This window comes from Apodemus sylvaticus, chromosome 11 (genome assembly GCF_947179515.1).
Source record: "Apodemus sylvaticus chromosome 11, mApoSyl1.1, whole genome shotgun sequence".
NCBI lineage: Eukaryota > Metazoa > Chordata > Mammalia > Rodentia > Muridae > Apodemus > Apodemus sylvaticus.
In genome coordinates, this window is record NC_067482.1 from 67,569,563 (window position 1) to 67,581,769 (window position 12,207).

Consider the following 12,207-nt stretch of genomic DNA (forward strand, 5'->3'; position numbering starts at 1 on the left):
CTCATGGACATCACCTCTCTCCTTCCATGATATGAGTCCTGAAGATGAAACTCAAGTCATCAGGCTTGGAAACAAGTACTTTTACTTGCTAAATGAAGTTGACAGCCGTGCCTGCATTCACTACTGTGACTCGATAGAACCATTCAGCTCCCTGAGATTAGACTGTGTCTTAACAGGTAGAAAGTACTGAGTTAAAGGCTTTGTCGAGCATGTTTATCATAATAATCTCATCCCTTCTAAGACTCCTGTGTGTCTTCCACTTCTGCATTTTGTTGCCCTTTATCATCCATTCTAATCTCTAGGCCTTGCCTTGAACTATTTGTGGTATCCATCATACTCTGCTCTCAAAAAATGAATGGCTCTGACCTTAGAGTTCATACTTTTACTGCAGATCAGATTTCTATAAACTACTAGACTCACAGGCACCTCCCCTCCCTCCCCTTCCTCCTCTCCCTCCTCTCTCTCTTTCTTCTATGTGATGGTGTCCTCATGTTGCCTAGGTAGATCTCAATCAACTCTCCTGTCTCAGCCTTCTGAGGAGCACTTGTGTGAACACTGTTTTAGGCTGACAGGCTGACATTCATGTGACTCCCCAAGTAAAATGAGCCCTAGCCAGGCCTGCTCTTACTTGATCCTTGGCTTGGGTGGCATTTCTTCTATCATCTTGTACCTGAACTTTCTTTCCACTTGGGATCACTGTTTACATTCTAACTGATTGGATTTGGGCAAACTAACCATTAACATTTAGGTTGAGAAGATAAGATGGATTTTGACCACAGTTTTAACACTGAATAGTATTAAAGGATACTTAAGAGGTTTTAAAGAAATCATGACTTTGGTGTTTTGTTCTTACTTTTTTTATACCTTTCCAGTCCAATTAGTGCTGCTGCCCATGTATAAATAAGTATGAGGTCATCTGCTGGACAATGGACAACCTACCAGGAACTGTATTTGATAATGACAACATGATATATATAGGGAATATAAGAGAGATAATAAAGCAATGTTGCAAAATGTTAATTCCTGTGGAGGATGAGATGCTTGAAGAGTATATATATATATGTATATATGTGTGTGTGTATGTGTGTGTGTATATGTATGTATACATATATATGTGTATGTATATGTGTATATTGTATGTATGTGTGTGTATATATAAATATTCCATATATATGGAAATATATGTATATGTACATATTTCCCTGACCTTTGTGGGTTCTTTCGAATATACCAGAATAAAGCCATGAGTACGTATGAAAAACTGAATATTACATTCTTGAAACCATTTATAACCACTAAGTTTAAGGTGTGTACTTAGTCATTCATAAATACACTTCTAAATTCTCCCAGATCCCACCCTGTTCCATATTCCAGTGTTCTACTAATCCTGGTAAATGTGTATGTCAAACTCTATCTTCTATGATGTAAGTGCTGGCTTCTTCAAATGGAGCGTTCACATTACGAGCACATGAACTATTTTAACTTATGGTATTTTAGCTCATGAGTACATGGGTATATGAGAAGCAGCCCTAAGAAGGCTACAACACACAGTCACACAATGAATGTAGACTTTAAACACCCAGGGGCTGAGCCCACACACCATACATCAACTTGATGCTTAACATAGGCTAAGTGCCTTGAACTGTGTGTTTAGGAGTGGATTGTTAAATGAATTTGCAAGTGCTCTGGGCTACACTTTATAGGAGGCTTGCTCAAGTATCCTGCTTAATCTATGCTGTATGTGAAGGCAATTTAGAAATCATGAAGGAAATCCTGGGGTCAGGGTCGTGCTGTAAAAACACTTTTAGGAATTTCTAAAGTATTTCTCAACTATTTTTCTTATTCAATTTTAACTCCCACTCAAAGCAACATACACTTTAAGGTTTTATAGATTGAATTTTACCACAGTTGAAACCTCTAATGAGTAACTTAGCCAGATTGGGCTACTTCAGAGAAGGACTTCCACTCAAAATTTCCTGATATTTGATGTGTGTATTCAATTTTTTCTTAAAATATACTTTGATTTGGGAGGCCTCCTTTTTATTGTTTGGTTCTTTTTTCCAATTCAGATGCAGTCTGGTCCTGTTACATAGAACTGAATGTGCATATGTAATGCACATAGGTGTTTATTATGTGCTAGGCAGGGAAAGTTGACATGTACGACATAGTATCATGACAATAATGCCAACACAGTCGATTTCTTAGCCAAGTGTGTATTTTTGAAGAGCCGGTGATCTGACTTGGCCGCTTATGTTTATGATAATGAATATGGAGTGGTGGTTAAATATTAATAGCAACTCAACTTTACAACATTGGACTAGTTTTCCTAGGAACACAGGCATGTGAAGACTGCAAGATGAACTATTTAGGACCTGCCAGTCCTTGCATCTATTTATCTGCATTAAAAAAAAAAAAGGAGTTCCAGTTCTGGGCAATAGTAACAAAATTCAATAGCAGATCCATACGAAAGCCTAAAGAATGATGTCACCTTTGTTTGTGCCCTCACGTTAATCAGAACTAACTCATTGTTTTCCCAATTATCTTTACCTAAATGGCACAGATTCAAACTGTGAGTTTATGTTAGCATACTAATTATAATTTTAAGCATAGTTTGCATATTTATTCAGTTTATAAGATTTCTTTTGTGAATCATACCTCGTGGTTGAACAAAGTAAGTATTCTCAAGAAACAGGACAATGGCACTAATGCAGAGTTAAAGGTAGATCGACAGTCTTGGGGTAAAATTGAAGCTGTTCCCCAGTGTAGACCCTCAGCAGAACTTCCTCAATGCTTGTGAACTGATCATGACTCTTGCATATCTTTATATCTCATAAATCAACTGCAAAGCTCTCAGTCCCCTGAGTTCCTTTTGTTTCAGGAAACATCTTGTGTAGGAAGACACTACCCTGCGAGTCAATATTCCTGTTATGCTCAAAGCTCAAAGGAATTGAGAGAACAAGGAACAGTGGCACACATGCTCTTGGTATCAGAATTACTGGGTTCTAAGCCCAAGTGGGCAGCTCGGCTTTTTGGGAAGTTCTGAGTCCTTACAAGAGGGTGCTGGGACAATGCTGGCCTTATACTAAGTCAACTGACCAGACCTTACCTCCCGCCACCTCCAACCCGCCTCCCCCCCCCCCATGCTTTGGGCACTGCCTGGTAATCTACTAGGGACAAAATAACAAAGGCCGGTCTATTTCTTTCTGCCCTGGAGATGCCATCAGGGGAAACAGAGCATGTTTTCTTCAAAATCTCAAATAGGCAGCTTTCAGCCAGAAGGCCAAACTTGCTAAACTGGGAAGGGGGTGGGTTGAGATGGGTGGTTGGCAGGGAGGGGCGGTGTCTAGAGATTTTCTAGAGTGGCTTTGGGTAGAGCTTGGGTTCCTGGAGCCAGTGGCGGTGGGGCTTCAGCAAGAGAGGGAAGGGAACTTTGCCAGAGCTAGCTACCTTACATCAGGCACATTCTCAACAAGAAAAGCAAAAACCCAAGGAGTTCCAGGGGAATGTGAGGGGGAGGGGGTGGGGATGAGGTGTGGGGGTTGGGGGGAGGGAAGATGTCTTTTCGCTGCCTATGTATTTGTAAAATGGGAAAGGTAATCACGTGCTTTATTGGATTTTGAGCCAGAATGCTGATACTCTGCCAAAATGAAACTGGTAAGCAAAGCTGAACTCTGACCCCGGCCGTCAGGAGCGTCTCCTTGACTTTAGCAATCAGATTTCTTCTTCACATTTCATTTATAAACATGACATATATCTTGTTGTCATGCTCAGGTTAGGCTCAGCCTCTCTGACCCCAGGATCGTTCTCTGCTGTCTGGTCTGCAAAGAGTAGCCATCTTAGGTAGCTTTTTTGATGAAATATTTGCTGGATTTAGCTTCCATTTCTCCCCATATATGTAAAATAAGTGTAGGATCTTGATCTTGCATTCCAGATGTCCTAAAATGTATTCTTAATGTACTTTCCCAAACTTAATTTTACTGTAATTTTTAGTAGCTTATTCAAATACAGTTGGATTTGTGGCCCTTTTGCGTGCTTCCTGCTTTACAAAGCCAGGTCTTACTTCCTACCAGCCAGTCCTCTCCCAATGGGCTTTCTCTTTCTCTTCATCTACCTTTTCAAGTGCAAGATCAATCTGAACTAAACAGTCACTTTCACCAGATCCACACTGCAGTGCTACAAAGGCTTCATACCCAACATCAACTAAGAACCTTTCTTTAAACTTGCCTTTTAACGGACTATAGAACTCTGTGAGCCCAAGTGTGATCGGCCATTACACAAGAAAGATTACTGGGTTCTATAGAATGCACATGAAAAAGTCTTACGCAATTGCCTTCATGCTTAGTACATAAATACGTCAAATGTCCTTTTCTTCTTACGATTCCTTTCATTTATTTAATGGTGCCCAAAATGTACTTATTTCTTTATTCTGTCCTTGAGACCTTAGAAAGCCCATGAAAACTTCAAGTTACATCATTCAAACATACAAACCATAATATTCTATCTGACTCCCAAAGGATCTGGAAAACTACCTCTAACAATATTAAGAAAGTTTTGTTTTATTTTTGAATTTATTTCCTGATCATACTATCTTGTGCTTACACAGGTCTTCAGAGTTTTCAAACAATCAGCCTTACTTGGTGGCCACATCACCAAGGAGGCTAGGGAGAAAAGATTCACATAGTGATGAAGAGGGACCACTAGGCTGACGTCATGGTCATTGTGGAATCAATGCAAGTCGTGTTGGTCTAGGCTGATATTTAATGAGAACATACAAAGAGAATGAATGAGAGAAGCAAGATATAGCCCCTTTTGGCTGGGTTCATAAGGAGTTTTAAGAGACCAATATTTTTGTACAAACCTCTTTAATTTTTTTGCATGGAAAAAGGGGAACATTCTGATTTTGAGAGACGTACCATGTAAATTTGCAGAGAGGGATATATACTGGCTTCTGTAAGTAGGAAGCACAGAGACTAAATTGCATTCTAAGAGGTGATTTAGGGTACAAGTGAGGTCAGCCGTCCCATGCCCTGCATGTCCAACATTTCTCCAAGGCAATCTCCCAGTGCAAACAGGAAGACAGTGCCAGCTTCCCATTGAAGGCCCCAAATGATAACAGCTAACAACAGCATAGAACTACACTGGGCTTCATCCACAAAGCTCTGTCCACTCCATCTTAAAACAGCGCTTGACTCATCATTTGGAGAAAAGTCCAAGGGCCTGTGAGTATTCTGTAGTGGCAGAGACTACTGTTCTCTCAATCTAGCTGTGTAGTAAGTACCAGGGGACTCTATAGTTAACGCAGGTTAAGTACTTATCAACTGTCAGCTCCCAATTAGATCTTGAAACCTATGTATCGGCTCACTGAGTTCCAGAAGCAGCTATGCAAGGAGGTTCTTGTTCCTTCGGAAACGCAATCCAAAATAAACTCTCTCTTCTCTAAGTTACCTTGGGTGTGGTGTTTTATTACAACAACAGAAAAAATGTAATATAAACCAGATGTATTTTTACAAAGTGTTTTAAGATCTTTTGGAAGAGAGTAATATGATCAGAAGGAATAAATAGATAAGCTATTTGAGTTACATGCCAAGACACTTGAGAATCCTTATAGATCAGGTGATTGTTCATTGATTGTGCTGAGAAATAAAGGAACTTAAAATTTCACTTGAGAAAGATGTAGAAAAATTTTCAAGATAAAAAGATGGTGGGTTGCCTTTCCCTTAATGGCAACATCAGTTCACCTTCAAACCCTCTGTGCTGGTTAATTTTTATTGTCAACTTAATGCAGTCTAGAATCAACTGGGATTAGAGAACCTTAAATTAAAAGATTACCTCCTGGGCTGGAGAGAGTGCTGAGCAGTTAGGACCACTGACTGCTCTCCCAGAGGTCCTGAGTTCAATTGTGGCTCACAAACATCTGTAATGGGATCTGATGCACTCTTCCCATGTGCATCTGAAGACAGCTACAGGGTACTCATATTAACCCAGAAGCTCTGCATACCCAAGACACAATTCACATATCAAATGATTCCCAAGAAGGAAGGAAGGAGAGGTCCCTGGTCCTGGAAAGGCTTGATGCAGCATTGTAGGGGAGTACCAGGACAGAGAAATGGGAGGGGGGTGATTGGGGAATGGGCAGAGGGAAGAGGGCTTATAGGACTTATGGGGAAGGGGGAACCGGGAAAGGGGAAATCATTTGGAATGTAAACAAAGGATATAGAAAAAAAAAGACTGGGAGGGGTGCATGTAAGTGTTTTGAGGAAGGAAAAGGAAGGGAGAAATGATGTAATTGCATTATCTCAAAAAAGTATTTAAAGCATTAAACTTTGAAAAAAACAAATAATATAAAAAAAGATTACCTCCATCAGATGGGTTTATGGCCATGTGAGAGTTTGTCTTAACTGATGGCTGATGTTGGAGAGCCCAGCCCATTGTGGGCGGCACCATTTCTAGTAAGTATAAGAATTTTAACTAAGAATGAGCCAGGAAGCAGCATTCTGTCATGATTCCTGCTTCAGTTCCTGCTTACACCCTTGCCTTTATTCCCCTTAGGGATGTGCTGTGACCTGGAAATGTAAGGTGAAATAAACCTTTTCCTCCCTGAGTTGCCTTCAGCTGTAGTGTTCATCACAGCAGAAAGCAAGCTAGGATACCTTCCCAATTTCCTCTTCACTAATCTTCTCAGAGTGGGCGGTGCAAGTGGATTTATTGTCAAAATTGGTTAATGGAGCAAGCTTGCTAAGCAACGAGCCAGCCACTGCAGATGCCGCAGCTGTGGAGGCCAGGAGACCATGCTGACATCTGGTTTGCATTCGCCTAATCACAGGGTGGTGATGGGTTCCCGAACATGGCTCCAGAGGCTGGGACATGAAAGAAACCAGGGCGAGAAGGGCGGCATCACACACACTGGGTTCCAGTGGTGAAAATCACACCACTAGGTGTTAAAAACTCAAAGGCAAACTGGAGCCTTTACTATTTCAACTGAAAGAGCCAAAGCTTATCTTTCCCAAATCATTTTATATCAATGAAAAAGAAAGGCATGTAACCTCACAGAGGCAGATAGAGAATATAAGCTGGTGATTTTCAAAAGAAAAATATGTACCCTTGATTAATAAGCATGTTAATATCAGTAATGAAAAATATAGGTCACTGTGAAGCAATAATGAAATACCTCTGTTTGCTTACTATACTGGGAGAAAGAAGAAAACAAAGCTCTCTGATGCTTGCCAAGTCATGGATAGATGAGCAACCCCACATGCTGCTTTGCAACATTTTGGAACAATGTCCATATGTACACATCTATGTTCAATAAAAATATCACCTCTTGGAACTAATCCTTAAGAAATACCAGGCAAATGTTACTTCTATGGGTACAAAAACATCCACTCGAGTTTATTTTCAAAAGGAAAGAATTACACAATTCAAAGGCCACAGGTTGGTTACAGGAACTGTGTTATGAAATTCTGAGTAGCCACTGAAAGTTATGATCTGAATAGGTACATGTGGAAATGCAAGGACAAACTCAATGCAGGTCCCAGGGAGGCAAAACTGGCAGGAAATGAGTCACATGTGATGAATCTAATTTTAGCAAGACACAGATTCATGATGCCCACAGAGAAGAAAAAAATCAGCCAGATGTTTTACAGAGTTAATTTTGGATGATTGGTTTTCAGGTGCTTCCTAGCTGTTTGTGATACTATAACAGGGCCACAGACTGGGTCCTTTACAAAGTACAGAAATGTATTATTCATAGTTCTGGAGGTGAAAAAGCTCAAGATTAAGGTTTGAAATTTGTCAGGACTGTTTCCTGCTTCTCGAAGGCCCTGGGTCTCTGCAAACTCTGAACCCAAGGCCAGGTGGTCCTTTAATTTATTTTTATTTTTTTTAACTTATAACTTCAAATCATATCATTTGCAAATATACTTTGACTTTTGGTTTTGCTTTGAGGTGTTTTGGCTCAGTTTATTTTTGTCCTTTTGTTTTGAGTTTCATAATTGGTTTGGTTTTTGGATTTTCGGTGGGGAAGAGAATAAGGTTGGGTGGATAGGATGGTGGGGTGGACCTTGGAAGTGTTGGGGGTAGGGAATAGCCTGAGCAAAATATATTGTATGAAAAACAAATGGTAAAGAAAAATAAAATCTAAAAATTTATCTTCATATTAAAACTCCTTTAAAAAAAGGGCTAAGAAGTGGGGAGATGGTGCAATCTGTAGTTTCGCCACACAGACCTAAGGATTTCATTTTAGATCCCCAGTGCCCATGTAATATGTCATTGTGACAGCATGAATCTGTAATGCCAGGTTTGGGGAGGCAGAGATAGGAGGCTATGGGGCTTGCTGAGCAACTCTATGGTTGAAACAGGGAACTCCACATTGAGAGATACTGTCTCAAAAGATAAAGCAGAGAGCAAATGAAGAAAACACCCAGTGTCGACCTCTGTTCTCCTCCCCACCACACATGTGCACATGCATCCACACATGTGTGCATATGTATGCACTCACATTAATGAATACACATAACATTCCATACAGATACATTAAAAGCAAGCTTATATTTTAACAAAGTAGATCACAAACAAACACTGATGAATTCTGGGCAAGAGCTGTAAGGTTAAGCTAAGGAAAGCTTATGAACAATCAGAACCTCAGGCAACAGCACATGTTGGGGAGGATGTGGAAAAAAAAAACACTCCTCCATTGCTGGTGAGATTGCAAACTGGTACAACCACTCTGGAAATCAGTCTGGAGGTTCCTCAGAAAGTTGGAAACAGATCTACCCAAGGACCCAGCAATACCACTCTTGGAAATATACCCAAAAGGTGCTGCAGCATACCATAGGGGCATATGTTCCGCTATGTTCATAGCATCCTTGTTTGTGATAGCTAGAAGCTAGAAACAACCCAGATGTCCTAGGACAGAAAAATGGATACAGAAAATGTGGTTTATTTACTCAATGGAATATTACTCAGCAATTAAGAATGAGGACATCCTGGGCTTTTGGGGCAAATGGATGGAACTAAAAAATATCCTGAGTGAGGTAACTCAGACCCAAAAGGACATGCATGGTATGTACTCACTAATAAGTAGATATTAGAGACCAAAAAAAGTATAGAATAACCAAGATTCAGTCCACAGAAGTCAAAAAGGTCAACAAGCTGAAGGGCCCAAGTGAGGTGCCTCAGTCCCACTTGGGAGGGAGAAGAAAGCAACTATAAGGTGGGAGGGAGGGAGGGACCTGGGAGGGAAAGGGGGTGGTAGGGTAGAGAGGAACATGATCTGATATTGGGTGGGGGGAAATCTGAAGCCCTGAGAGCCAGCAGAAAGAATGGAAACAGGCAACCTCAGGAGGTAGGAGGTTGGGAGGACCCTCCAGAATGTACCAGAGACCTGGGAGGTGGGAGACTCTCAGGACTCAGAGGGAGGGATCTTAGATGAAATGCCCTACATTGCGAAGAGGGAACTTACAGAGCCCACCTCCGGCAGAAAGACAGGGCATCAACTAATGAATGGAGCTGTCATTCCACAGTGAAAACTCTGACCCATAATTGTCCTGTCTGAACGAACTGCAGGGATGGAAATGGAGAGGAGCCTAGGAAAAGAAGGTCCAGTGACAGGCCCAAAGTGGGATCCAGCTCAAGGGGAAGCCGCAAGACCTAATACTATTACTGAGGCTATGGAGAGCTCACAAAAAGGGACCTAGCATGACTGCCCTGTGAAAGACCCAACAAGCAGCTGAAAGAGTCAGATGCAGATATTTGCACCCAACCAATGGACAGCAGCTGCTGACCCCTGTGGTTGAATTAGGGAAAGGCTGGAAGAAGCTGAGGAGGAGGGAGGCCCTGTAGGAGGACCAGCAGTCTCCATTAACCTGGACCCCCGAGATCTCTCAGACACTGGACCACCAACCAAGGCAGCATATTCCAGCTGATGTGGGCTCCCCGAACACATATACAGCAGAGGACTGCCGGGTCTGGGTTTAGTTAGAGAAGATGCACCTAACCCTCAAGGGACTGGAGACTCCAGGGAGTTTAGAGGTCTGGTGGGGTAGGGGGTGGGCGTGGGGGAGTGGGGACATCCTCATGGAGACAGAGGGGCCAGAGGAGGCTGTAGAACAGTCAGAGGGTGAACCGGAAGGGGAATACAATCTGACATTTAAAATAAATAAATAAACAAACAAATAAGATTAAAACAATGTGTTGCTGAAACACAGAGAAAGCTCTGCAGAGAACTGACAAGTGCATTATGAGTCCTTCTCCTCTGTTGTTCCCCCTCCTCTAGGCACTCACGTGTTCGTTCTCTTACCATAGTCCGGCAGCAGTAGACTGCCTTCTAATTCTCTCCCATCTAATTCTGATTCTAGAATGTTTACAGTGATCTGGACTGTTCTGGACTCTTAGGCTGCATGAAAACTTCCCCATCCCCTGGCTCCAGCCCTGGAAGTCTTGTGAACTCCAGTTCTTACAACTATGCAAATGTTGCCCCATTCACCAGCAAAGAGGCCCATCCAGACTTTGCCCAGTGGTTATCTTAAGAGATTAAATTTATCCACCAACACTCTCGAGAGGCAGACTAAATCAGTCTTCTTGCACTTTGTTTTTATTTCCATTAAGTGTGTCTGAACTCTGCTGTGTGGATGCTGTGATTCCCTCTGCCTTCATGACATAGGGACATGTGGCTTTCTCACACTGGCATTCTGCCCTTCAAGCTGCGATTTGACATTGTGACTTTGCTAGTCCATGAGACCAAACTCAGTTAAAATTCTAATCTTCATTGCTCATAAAAGGAACCAGCTCAAGGAACCCTTTCCTGCTTCATCATTTGAACAAAGCCCGGCACTTTCATTAGAGCTCCAGATTCTTCTACATCTGACACTGCTTTATTAACCTGCTACGTCTGTCTAGTCGTGTAACTCTGCGTCTAGGATGTGGTCACCATGGAAGAATAAGAGTTGAGTGGGAAAGGAGAATGTGAGAATTATCAGCTCCAAGTAAGCAGACAGAAGCTTTGTGACTGAGTAAACGTCTATTGTTGAATGCAGCTCTGGTGCCCGGAGATGTGCAAACTGAACTTGACAGGGCTCACCCACCTCCATCAGAAAAGAAAAAAGGAAAGAAAGGTCTACTTTTAATGTTTTTAGTTGTCAAGTTTATGGACCACAAGGGATTTTTAAAATACAATTTAGAGGATTTCTTAAGTCTGTGTATAACTTTTTCAGGAAATCCCCCCTCCAAACAGAAACATGCGACGACAAACTGTGTGGCAAACAGGCAATGTTTAACAAGAGCTGGCTTGAAGGAGAGATCCCTTGGACTGCATAGATGTGAGAACAGTCAGGGGGCCTTTATTTCTCACAGGGCTGGACAGTAGCAACAGAAGTAAAGAAAGAGCAGTAGGCCTACTGGGGGAGGGGTGCAATTTGGAGGTAAAATTCACAGGACTTGATATATATGTAATATAGTGAATGGAAATTTAAAGAGAACAATATGGATTTTTGTTGTTGTTGATTTGGTTTTTAGACTTGGCAATTGTGTATAGGTAAAGTGGTATATTTACTTGAAGGCAAGGGATTGTAGTGCGTCAGGTAACTGCTGTGAACCAATTTTTAGCATGTTGAGAGTAAAAAGGAGTATTTTGTTTTATCACATCATATTTGAGATGCTTGAGGCATCCAGATGAAGACAGCTATTATGTACTTGCTTGTAGTAAATACAAGGTCTGTGCTAGAAATACGAGTCCTTCAATTATCAATGTTAGAGTGGAATTTAAAATCACATGACCTCATGAGCACAGAGAAGGGAGGGTAGATAGCTCTGACAACAACCAGGATGAAGTGACATCATCTGCGGACTCCTGCATCCCTTCATTCATATATACATAAATATACATATTTATACATATTTATATACATCATATATACATATGTAGATATCATATATACATAAAATACAGACATTGAGAAGTTGGGGGTGTATAATGGCATGCAAACTCATATTTCATAACCAGCATTGATAAAAGCAAGCAATAAATAATGCACTAACAATGAAGATGCAAAGGAAGAGTTTGTGATATCTGAAGAAATTGTAGACTGCAGTCTTTTCTAGTGAGTGCTGGTACCCACACACAAGTAAGCTTATGTTTGAGTTTGTGTATACATGCATACAAGTTTATGTGTACACATGTATGTGTCCATGTTCACATATGTATTTATTACT